The sequence below is a fragment of the Choristoneura fumiferana genome, chromosome 10 (assembly GCF_025370935.1).
Source record: "Choristoneura fumiferana chromosome 10, NRCan_CFum_1, whole genome shotgun sequence".
Lineage (NCBI taxonomy): Eukaryota > Metazoa > Arthropoda > Insecta > Lepidoptera > Tortricidae > Choristoneura > Choristoneura fumiferana.
The window spans coordinates 13,892,925-13,905,911 of NC_133481.1; positions in this window are offsets into that span (position 1 = coordinate 13,892,925).

Here is a 12,987-nt window from a genome sequence, read left to right on the forward strand (position 1 = left end):
GTTAAAATCGATTAGTGTCGTCAGGTTGGTGACACTTCTTCTCTGTCAAGTGCTCGGTTATTTGTTATGGTCCAGTTGGTATGTTTCAACTAATCACTGTGTTAAGTTGGTAGTAGGCTTATACATGTCAAACACTCATTATTATGACGTATTTAAAATAAATAAATCTGATATTTCATCAACGGCTGATAGACTCAGATTGTGATTATATTCCTTCCTCGAGGTTTGTTTTAGTAGTGTTAGCACTTGTTTCACTTACTGGTACTTCACTCTTAAAATGCAAATGCTATTTCCTGAATGACGTAAGTGTTTTCACTGATTTACATTAAAAAACTTGGGAGCAATTCACAGCGATGTGTTACTTGAACCAGGGTTGCCGGCCGAAAAAAAAAAAAAAAAAAAAATTATATTAACTCAATCAAATTATTACAGTGATCCCTGATGGGCTAGAGATTACCCCATAATTACCGAAGCAATATCCCTTTTTCGTACAGGGCCAAATAAAAATACTTAAAGAACATTTTTTTCTTTCTTATCGGTACTAAAATGAAGCGGTAACTACAGTAAAGAACATATGGGTAAGGCCGCGAATTTTAACCAATGTGACATAGAAATAACATAAAAAAAATACGTGGCGTTACCATAAAACGTAACGCAAATTTTTATAAAGCCTAGTTCAAACTGGTAAAATTCCATCAGATAACGTATGTATGAAAAAAAAATACATGTCATATAATAAAGTGAAGTTTTTAGTTTTACTAGAACTTTCTGACGATACTGATCTTAAATCTGTCCTATATGAGATCTATAGAGCTAAACATGAGAATGTGGAAGTAGAAGTACCCTCTAGTTGACGAACATCTTTCCAAAAGTGTATCTTTACATGCCTCTCTAACACTGACAATAAGGTGCACATTTATAAGCATAACGAATTTGGATGTGGTTTTTTTTTATTCGACTGGATGGCAAACGATCAAATGAGTAAGAGATCACCACCGCCATAAAAATCTGCAACGCCAGGGGGTATTGCAGACGCGTTGCCAACCTAGAGGCCTATGATGGGATACCTCACGTGCCAGTAATTTCACCGGCTGTCTTACTCACCACGCCGAAACACAACAGTGCAAGCACTGCTGCTTCACGGCAGGATTAGCGAGGAAGATGGTGGTAGCAATCCGGGCGGACCTTGCACAAGGTCTACCAACTAGTTGTGAGCATGCTTGTGACTTCGACTGTACAAGCTATAAATACCTCAAAGAAATGGCCAAAACCCTAAATCACAGGTTTTTACCAATTTAGGAAGTAGTATCTTAGTTAAGTGGACAATGTAAAAGATGTTTTGAAATAAATTTTATGATTATTAAGTTTAGGTACAAATGAACTAAGTAGGTAAGTGAATCTCTCCGTTTGTCTCTCACTTAAATACGCTATGCATGTAGCAGGACGTGAACACAGAACTCGCCACAATTCTCTTGTGCCGATCCCTGCACCTACAGATTAAAATTTATTTAACTTCAAAATATCCATCTAACTAACTTACTGTGCGTGCAATCATTGGAAACCTAATAATAAACTGGTGTAAGTTAGAATTTTTCTGTGTGAACTTCCTTTACCACATTTTTTCGTTACGTTATGTACAAAATACGTAGCATTTTGTAAAATGTAACGTAATCGTAACGAAAGTGTAACGTATTTTATACAAAAAGTCGTTTATCATGGTGAATAACGACATTTTGAACATAATAACACATGCCACTTACATGGAAAAGATTACCCTATCGTATGAAAAAAACACCAGTTAAAAATAATCACTACTTACCCTTAAATCGAACAAGCACTTTCGACGTTTTTTCGAAAAAAACCTCCGCGTCAATTTTGATGGCTGTTTGTCAACAAACTGATGAGATTTATTTATCTCATCGATGTTGCCCTATTAGAGTATTAGTTGCCAGTGTACAAAAACAAATTTTTACCGAAATTGGCGATAAAGGTAGCTTAATTAAGCGTCACCTAAGTATTCGTAACGAAAACGTGGTTTTTTGGCACGTGAAAAGAAATAAATATAAAACATGATAATTATTTGATTATCATGATTCCGCAATCGGTAGGACTATCGTTATATCATAAAATTTTGTTTAAACAAAATCATGATCATGAGAAGTTAAATAGCATGAAAATAATAAGGTATTAAGTACTCGTGGTCAAAAAAAATAGTCAATTTTCGTTACGTTTTGGACGGTAATATATTTTTATTATTTTTTTAAAAGGGTTTAAATCAATTATCTCATTAGCGACCTTGAGAGTTTATATCGTGTCATATAATAAAAAAAAAATTAAACCTCTAGGTGTTATCATTTTTTTTTTACCAGCGTTCCAAATTTGAAACGTCCAAATTGGTCAAAATTCGCGGCCTTACCCATATGTTATTTAAGTTTTATGTTACAGTTTAATTAACGTGTCAACATATTTATACATAAATAGGTACTCGAAAACAACATTAAGTTGTACTTGTAAGCACCTCTTTTAATGACATCACGTTATTTAAAGCTTAATTTGAAAACCAAGGACCATGCAACTGTCTAAAAGATAAAGTAACTCCTTGACCTACTGAAGACATTATTATAATATTTTGATGTTGGTCCATCAAGAACATTTTATTGGAGGCTCACGCCATACGTAGTCATGGAATGTCTAATCCACAAATTTAATTCAATTTAATGTGTGATTTAATTCAATTTAATTTGTAACTGGTCAATTATTGGTGTAATTTGTCCCAAGATATTATTATTATTAAATTTTGTAATTTAACGGCGAAGACCAAAGAGTTTCACACAGTTAAAGCTGCATTAGCAGGTAGTTAAAATTATACATTTGTATGGATAATTTTCTTGTCACATTGGAAAATCTTAATAGTATTTATAAATACCTGCTAATTCAGCTTTAAAAGATGTGCAACTTTTTGGTCTTCGCCCTTAATTCAAATTTTGTTATTTAATTTAATTAAATGGATTTATTTAATCTACTTCATAATTTAATTGAATTTCTTCTATTTGGGCATTTTTACTGTAAATGGCGCAAAAACTTTTTTTTTAGAATTAGGTAATTCTGGATTCTCCTTACTCAGAATCACGAATACCTACTAGGATTCTGTTTTTGGACGATGTTTACTTTATTGACCGATAGGTGTCGCTGTACTTAAAAAGACCCTAGATAACGTTTGATTGACTGTAAAACTATAAGATAAGTAAATTGTTACTTCAAAGTCAAAGTCAAAGTCAAAATATCTTTATTCAATTTAGGCTATAATAAGCACTTATGAATGTCAAAAAAAATCTACCACCGGTTCGGAAAACTTATCGCTATCCCACGGGTTCTATGCAATTTTCGAGATGAAAACTGTCTTATGTCCTTTCCAGGGTGTCTATTATCTATCTCCATACTAGAATTCATCTTAATCTATTCAGCGGTTAGCGCGAACGCGATTCGTATTATAGAGCCTGAGTTGTTAGTCTCTAGTCTCTAGCTAGAATCTACTCATATCTCGCCCATATCACAGAATAAGCAAAGTACCCATATCGTCTGCGTTGGTACAAGTGCCTAAATGCTTTGAGAGCCTTGGGGCGACCTTGCCGTACCGTTTTCATAATCGTCTTTAACTTAATAGTGACCGTTTCGAAACCGGTTGGACATGAAATTTGAATAAATGAAAGTACATACATTTTGATAATTCTGGTGATTCGTGGATCTGAGTGTTAGCGTTATGTCACAGAATAAGTAATAGTGCAAGTGTTATCTGTGCTGTAAGTAATATTTATTATAAATAAATAAACTATATAAACATAACAGCGACGCATAATCTTCATCTTTATTTGTTTAATTGGCAAAAGAAAAATACGTACCTGTCCATATAGTCTCAGTTTAGTTTATTTATTCATACGAAATAATATTATATCATAAATGACATAAAAGTCAAATTGCAAGAATTTATATTAAAGTCGTCAAAGGTAGTACTTAGGTAAAGGTAATAATTTAATAATTAAATTTCAAGTAATTTAATAAAATGAAAAATAACAATTTAAATAAGATGGTTCTCCGCTAGAGATCATCATAACAAAATAAATATAATGTGGGACAATTGACACCAATTGACATAGTCCAAACTAAGCAATGCTTGTACTATGGGTACTAGGCAATGGATAAACATATTTATATAGATAAATACATACCTACATCCAACACCCGAGAACAAACATTTGTATTATTCAATACAAATATCTGCCCCGGGTCGGGGATCGAACACGGGACCTGACGCTTCGTAGTCAGGTTCTTTAACCACTTGGCCATCTGGTCGTCAAAGTAACCTGTACTAAAATTATCTTTTTATTTTCGTCATTAAAAACAAAAAAGTAAACAATATTCAGCAATAAAATAATACATTCATAATTAAATAGACAACAACTGACGGACTACTTAGATTTTATTAAGGCAATTCAAAAATTCAAAATTCAAATGATTTATTCAGTAAATAGGCCGCAATGGGCACTTTTACACGTCATTTTTTTTAAACTACCAGCGCTTTCGGAAAGACCATCATTGCCAAGAAGAATGCGCCGCAAGAAACTTGGCAGAAAGTCATTTTTTCATAAAAATATAATTACAATTAAAAACTATATTATACAATTAAAGAAAAAAAAAATACAAAAAATAATAATAAAAGAAATACAGGGATGTATGGGGTCCCTTAGTTAAAATACTAAACACTAACTATATCTACGTTCAGTGGAAGTGTAGAATGCTTCCACCGTCATAAATTTTAAAATAATATCCTATGGAGCCGAGTACCTACTAATAACACTGAATGCTCAAAGATGCCTACAAAGGCGTACGGAACCCTCGGCCCTAGCCTGACTCGCACTGAGCCGGTTAATGGGAGGTGCATTCGAAGACATACCCAGTTCACGCTTCTCTCACGCCTCATATATATACTCACAGTGAGCTGCAGAAGTGGATGAGCTGTTACCGGCGTTCAAAATAATCTGTACGGGTGCGCATCTTTTCACATAACTTTTTAAGTCCTATTATCGGAAATCCGAAAATGTTTCTCATACCATTTTACTTACGTCATAACGATCACTTCATATTTTTTTTTAATACTTACGATCGAAACTCATAATCATCAGAATTCATAATATCACTAATCATACACTTTGTTCACACTAATATTGGTTTTCATATATTTTCCTATACTAACGATCGAAACTCCTTATCAGTCTAGTAATCTAGTTCATAACGCCAATATTCATAACTTTTTTAATACTTACTAATATTTGTTTTCATATATTTCTTATCATAAGTAGAGCCCGAATCCCGATAGAGGGTGTATCCATGCTTGGTTGTGTAGGTTCTGGTGACTGTCCAGATACAGACGTACGTGGTAAAGTAAACAGTTTACTGCTAACCGGCTACTTTCGTCGGCCCTCAACGGTGAAAGGCGGCAGTTTTTGGCCGGCCCCCAACACTATGCGCGATCAGCCCAGCGATTTCTCTAACCATTGCGCGGTCGAGACTCGCCACACGATGGCTTGTTAAATAAAAACGCATTGTGTTAGGAAACAGTCCGCCGTGTCGCTCGTCTTCGCCGGGTTTTTATACTGGTTACTTGTTTTGACTGTGCTTGACATTATTTTAATAAGAATCCGATTTCGAGTACAAATAACAGCTTCATTTTGTTCCAGTGCCAGTGGAGTGGCGTGGAATGGATATTTTCGCTAGGCAACCCGGGGAATGATATAAGCGTAAGTTAGGCAGGTCTTTAGCTGTTTCACCTCCTAGATAGTGTAGGTACAGTCCCTAGTACCTAAATCTGACAACAAAGCGTGTATGAATATTAGAGATGGGCCGAACATGTGTTTCACCGAATACGAATATTCGGCCGAATGTTCGGCAAAACTTTTACCGAACCGAATATTCGGCATAATTGATTCCTTTGCGTAAAGCAAACAAGTCTGAACTTCTTGTCGCAAAGCGCGCGGATGGAAGCCTAATCCTCCCGCCCGCTACCCCCGCTGTACCCGTTGTTGTTCTTGAATCATCTAGTAAATAATAAAACTTCAGCACATGCGTTTGTTATGGTTATTATTTATTTCAAATTTTTTAATGAGTTTCTGTTAACATAACATAAAGCCTCACTGTACTTCATAAAAATAACACATTTAACACCATCTCAGACATGGCTCAATACATTAAAAAGTTTGAGTACCACTTTGGCGAACATTCGGTGATTTAGCCGAATATTCGGCCGAATACGAATATTCGGTAAACCTGCCGAATACCGAATATAAAACGAATATTCGGCCCATCCCTAATGAATATCTGATACGACACTATTCTAGGGCCGGTAGAACGTGTCAGATATTGTTGCACGGTCCGCTGTGGCACATGTTACTGCAGGTGACTGTACACAAGCTTTCAACAACGACGTCACGAAAAAATATGGGCACCCTGCGCTACGTCACTGATAGAGCGTCACTCCATAGCTCCAGTGTTTTAACACCACGAAAATTGCCAAAATGTCCTAACTAACTTCGTTTTTTTAGCATTTAGAAATAAGGTAAACAATCTTCACGAGTCTCTTTATTGAAAAACGTTTTTAAAAAATCAGTAACTATTACTTATGATACCAAAAGCATGTAAATGATCATATGTCCTTGCTAATTGCTACATATTTGCTGTGACTTATTTTTCAAAAAAGTGTTTTTCAATAAAGAGACACGTCAAGATCGCTTACCTTCTTTCTAATGCTTAAAAAATGAAGTATTGAGTAGGAGTTTTTTTTTTAAGTAGTAAGTAACGATAGGCAATATCTTAAAATATTAAAGCCTTTTCGAAAGGAACCCCGGAAAAGCGTACCTACTACAAGAAGGACACAGTTTGTAAGGTGTTCCATCTATAGGTGCTTGTCTTGGTTTTAATAAACTCTGAAAGTGGGTCAGGTCCTCCAAACCGGATTAGCAAGAACAGTCCGACACGCACAACATTGTTATAGTAGAGGTGCGCGAAATGTCATTTGATTGAAAAGAGAGTGAACTATAAACAGTCTATGCAAAAAACGTGTGTTTCCGCAGCTCCTCTCCACCACCACGCTGTAAGAACGCACACATCACACAAACCCAACCATCACCACTACCGCACTACGCTGACGCGTATCCAACTCTCGAGTTTATCAAGTGGGGCTCCTGGGCGGTGGTGATCTCTTACCATTAGGAGACCCACTTGCTGGTTTGTTATCCAGTCGAATAAAAAAAATAATCTCAAAATACATGGCCTACGGCAGCAACCCTGTGGCCGTTAGGGCTTTTCTTGAATAAACGGTAATAAACAAAATTATTTATAACAAATTCACTTTTAGAATTATTCGTACAAATATCTGCCCCGGCCGGGAATCGAACCCGGGATGAGCTTCGTAACTTCCTAACTTAAAAATAAGGTTTCGTTACTTAAGTTCAGGCTAATATGACCTCTAAAATTATGCTCGCTAAGGCTGCATTGCACAATGTACGGCCTTAATTATAATCTCTACCAGTCGAATGTTGGGGTCAACGCCACATTGACATTGGCTTAGAATGCGTAAAATAAAAACTTAAACTTTCATCATCGTTGGTACCTACTTATACTACATACCTAATAGCCGTTCAAATGCTTGTAAAAACGCACATATTGTAATACGTTTATAACGTTTCTTGAAAATCTGGGTTAACCACAATTGCAAATATCTTGATTTTGAAGTTGGTAAAACCATGACAAAAATTTAATACGCGTTCAATACTTTTTGAACAATCTAACCAGTGTGAATCTAACTGACTATTTAGAATTTTCAGGACACCTACCCCTGTCACACCACCCATTGATTAATTTTAGTTGACTGATAAATGTGATGCCAAAGGTGTACGTGTGATGGTGGCTGCAAGAATGGCAACATGATTAAGATTGGTTTTTGGAGTCTTTTTGTATTTTTTTATTTCAACTCTAAATTTGTTACTTATTTGTTGTTGTTTGTTTCAGTTTGTATTTTCGTTGGCAAGATGATTCTTACCTATATTTGTTACTTACCTTTTCTTGAAATAAATAATATACATTATATTATGATGATGATAGAAATAAAAATAAACTTAGTTTCTCCAACAGCCAATTTTTTGGGTGGAGGTAAGGGTTCGCTGTCATCTAGAAAAATTTAACAGGGGTACGTGGAGCCATAAGTTTGAGAAACCCTGTACTAGACTGCATGTTTCTTACGTCAAAACGGCGTACAAAAAACAGTTCACAGCGCGGTTTTATGAACAGTTGACTATAGTCTGTTGACGCCCGTGACAGCGGTTGTGTCAAAGTAATATAGATGATTGATGCGCCGCGCGTTTTGTTCCAAACAGCCAGTCTAGTGTCGTAAGGTATATAGATGTCGATGTGTGATGCCGCCTCCTGTTATTTGGTTTCAATTATTAATCAAATGAACATTAACAAACCATCTTCAGATTAATTAAGCTGATATTGCCCCTTTGCGCTCTAACTTTGAACTTTAAAATATTCCACGAATGGTTTCCAAAGCTGAGTGGCGCCGACGCTCACCGCACACTTTCGGCAGAGAAAGTACTATCATACTTTCATGCAATTCTATTTGGAAGTTGCATTGGCCTCCGACTTTTCATTCGCACTAATATTAGGAATGTGAAAGTTTGTGTGTTAGGATATTATAATAAGCCTTTTTATTTCCACATCAAACATTTTACAATTCAAGTACTATTAGTAGTCGTGTTATTACTTTTTACTTATTAATCTAATGTTAGTAGGGTTAGTTATCTTTCTGTGATGCGGATCCCGTTTGGGTGAAGGCCTCCTCTTTCTCTTTCCACAATTCTCTATTTCTGGCGAGGGTCATCCAGTCACGCCCCGCTTTTTCAACAATATCATCAGCCCACCGTTTTGTTGGTCTGCCGACATTTCTTTTTCCTAATGGCCCCTTCCAACTCGTTGCTTTTATGGTCCATCTATTGTCTTGGAATCTCGAAATATGACCAGCCCATTGCCATTTCACTTTTAAAGCCTGTGTTAAGGCATCAGTTAGTTTCGTTTTTTTCCTTATAATTTCTGACCTTATTTTATATATTTTCCTGATTTTTAGTATACTTCTTTCCATTGATCTCTGTGTTGTCTCTATTTTTTCTTTAACTTTATGTGTGTAAGCCCATGTCTGACAGCCATACAATAAGGTAGGCAGAAGACAGGTATCAATTACAGTTTTTTTAATATTTAATGTATAATCTCCTTTTAAAATCTCCTTTAAGGACCAGAATTTATTCCAAGCTATTTTACATCTTCTTTCCACTTCTTCTATATTATTTGTTGTACTGAAAGATACCTGTTTACCCAGGTATATGTATTTGTCTACGTATTCTATGTTTTGACCATTTGAACTTATAGGAAATCTTTGACTATTCGTAATTATTTTTGTTTTGGAAGCATTCATCTCTAGTCCAACTCTAGCACTTTCTAGAACCAGCGAATGTATCATTTTTTCAAGTTCTCTAGATGTTTCTGCAAGTACAACAATATCATCTGCGAATCTCAAATGACTCAGGTAAATGGCACCTACTCTCACTCCCTTGGTTTTCCAGTCTAATTTCTGAAATACATTTTCTAGGACAGCGATAAATAGTTTTGGTGACAGTGGGTCGCCTTGTCTTACACCCCTTTCAATTCTTATTTCTTCTCCTCTGGTTTCGAGTTTAATTCTACTTGTAGCATTGATATATATATATTTTAGGATATTTATGTATTTTCTATTAATGTTCAATGATGATAATGCATTCCAGATAGAATTGTGGCTTATACTATCGAAGGCCTTACTGTAATCTATAAATGCTATGTATAGAGGTCTCTTAAACTCTTTGTACTTCTCCATCACTTGTCCCAGCGAATGCAGATGGTCTGTCGTACTATAGCCTGAACGAAATCCCGCCTGTTCAATTGGTTGCGCTTCGTCAATCTCAGTTGATACTCTTTTTAAGATTATTGATGCAAAAAGCTTGTACAAACATGCGGATAGACTTATAGGTCTGTAATTACCTACATCAAGAGGATTGCCTTTTTTATATAAGAGTGTGATGTCAGATGCGCACCATTGTTTTGGTACAGTTTCTGTTTCTAATATGAGGTTAAATAGTTTTGTGAAGTGGTTAAGAAGAGAGGGAGCAGCTAATTTAATCATTTCATTACTTATCTTATCAGGACCTGGGCTTTTTGCACCTTTTAACAATCTGATATGTTCGTATACTTCATCTGCTTCTATTGGTGGAATACTTTCTGTGTTAGGTATTATCATTTCGTCAATAATAGTATCTGGGTCTCTTCTCTTATAAAGTTCCCTATAGAAATTAGTTGCTTGGTCTATTATGTCTTTCCTAGATTTGGTTTCTTTCGCCTTAGTTTCTAATTTTTGTATCCACTTTTTTTCCAAGCTTAATTCTTTAAATGCTCGTTTAGTGCTTCTGAACTTGGCTATATTTTGAGTAATAATATCCTGTCTGTGTTTTTTGTAGTCTTTCTTTACCTCCCTGTTGGTTTGTTTAAATAGTTGTCCAAGTTCTTTTTTCATCTCTTTAGTTTTGTTTTTTGTATTCATAAGTTTGGTGCGTCTTTTTATTAATGATATTGTATGGTCGCTAAATATTGTATGCTTAATCTGTTTCTTTTCTAAGCGTTTCAGAGATGAGCTAGAAATTAAAGCCTGTTCTAGAGTGTCATAATAGCCTTGGACATTAATTGGTTCTTCTACTTTTTTGTCAAATTTGTAAGATCTTAGATTTTCTATGTATGTGGTAATTTCATCTTGGGTTAGTAAGGTATTGGAGGCTGATTTAAAATAGTTTCTGCTCTTTTTTGGGACATTTAATCTGATAGTAGCTCTTAAAAATCTATGATCAGAGGGAAATTTAATGTTACTCAGTACTTCGAAGTTAGACACTAATTTTGGAAAGTTTGTCATTATGAAGTCGATTTCGTTTCTGTGTCTATGATCAGGAGATTCCCAAGTCCATTTTTTGTTGGTTTTCTTTTTAAAGTATGTATTCATTATAGACAATCTATATTCAAAGGCATATTCTATTAGTCTTATGCCTCTTTCATTTCTTTTTCCATAACCATATTTGCCCATTATAGGGTGCTCTTCAGTTCTGGGCTGCCCTATTTTGGCATTAAAATCACCTATTACTAGAACTCTTTCGTCAGCCAATTCATGTGCCATTGCAAGATCATTATAAAATTTTTGTATTTCTTCTTCACTTGAGCTATCTGTAGGTGCATATGTTTGGATGATCGATAAGCTTAAGTCTTCAAACTGTAGTTGTAGTAATGCCACTCTTTCTGAGATGCCAGTGTAATTGGTTATGTTGTTTTTTAGTGTCTTTTTTATCAAAAATCCTACTCCATATAATCCTTTTGTTTGTCCAATGTAGCACAAGATGCAATTACTATACTCTTCAATGCTACAACCCATTCTTCTTACTTCTGAGAGTCCTATTATATCATAATGTATGTTTTCCAATGCATATGATAATTCTAGATATTTTTCTGTTGTTGACAGAGACCGTACATTATATGTACAAATTTTTAAGCTTTTTAAGATATTCCCTTTGGAAAGAGGGTGGTGGTCTAATTTCCCACGAGGACCAGTCGGCTTGGGAAATGTTTTAATGTTGTTGTTTGATTGCTGTTTTTCTGTAATTTTTGTTTTGTTTCGGTGGCTGATGACATTATCCTATGTACTGTATTCCGATGTTGGGGTGAATGATGAAAGAGAGTTACTTCTACCTCTCATCACATCGAACGCATTCACTCTATTTACTTTTGAGTTTGCATAGTGTTTTCTGGGCTGTTGTTGATTATTTGGTGAGTTTGAGTTGTGCCTTTTACGTTTTTCTTTATTTAATGTTTTTTCACCTTGACCTTCCTTAACAATAAGCTTATCATATTTTATGACAGCAAAGTTGCCTTTGTTTCTTTCATGTACTAGTTCCTTTTGTAGATCCCTCCTTTTCAACAAGACCTCCTTAGGGTAGTCTTCGGAAATATACCCATCGTTGAATTTCTTTTTATTAACCATTATTTCGTTTTTCTTCCAGCCGTTAACAAATGATATAAGAATTGGTCTTACTTTTACTTGATTGTTCTCTTTTTTTCCTATGCGATGTATGATGTCGATGTCTCTATTCTCAAGTGAAACATTCAGATCATTTTTTATTTTTCCTATAATTGTTGCCAGAAGCTCAGATGACGATCTCTCATTTTCTTCTTTAAGGCCATGAATAATAATATTATTTTTTCGTTTGAATTTTTCAACATCTACGATTTTTTCTCTCAATTTAGTATTTTCTGCTTTTAGTTCTTTTATTTCAGTTATTAACGGTAGCAGTTTATCATCCATCTTTGATATAATTTCTTTTGTTTGGTTTGACATTTCTATTTTCATCTTCCCCATGAAATCTTGGAAGAGTTGTGCATTATCCATGACGGCGTTAGTACGTGGAACGGAACGTTAAAATCGATTAGTGTCGTCAGGTTGGTGACACTTCTTCTCTGTCAAGTGCTCGGTTATTTGTTATGGTCCAGTTGGTATGTTTCAACTAATCACTGTGTTAAGTTGGTAGTAGGCTTATACATGTCAAACACTCAATTATTATGACGGTATTTGATAAATAAATAAATCTGATATTTCATCAACGGCTGATAGACTCAGATTGTGATTATATTCCTTCCTCGAGGTTTGTTTTAGTAGTGTTAGCACTTGTTTCACTTACTGGTACTTCACTCTTAAAATGCAAATGCTATTTCCTGAATGACGTAAGTGTTTTCACTGATTTACATTAAAAAACTTGGAGCAATTCACAGCGATGTGTTACTTGAACCAGGGTTGCCGGCCGAAAAAAAAAAAAAAAA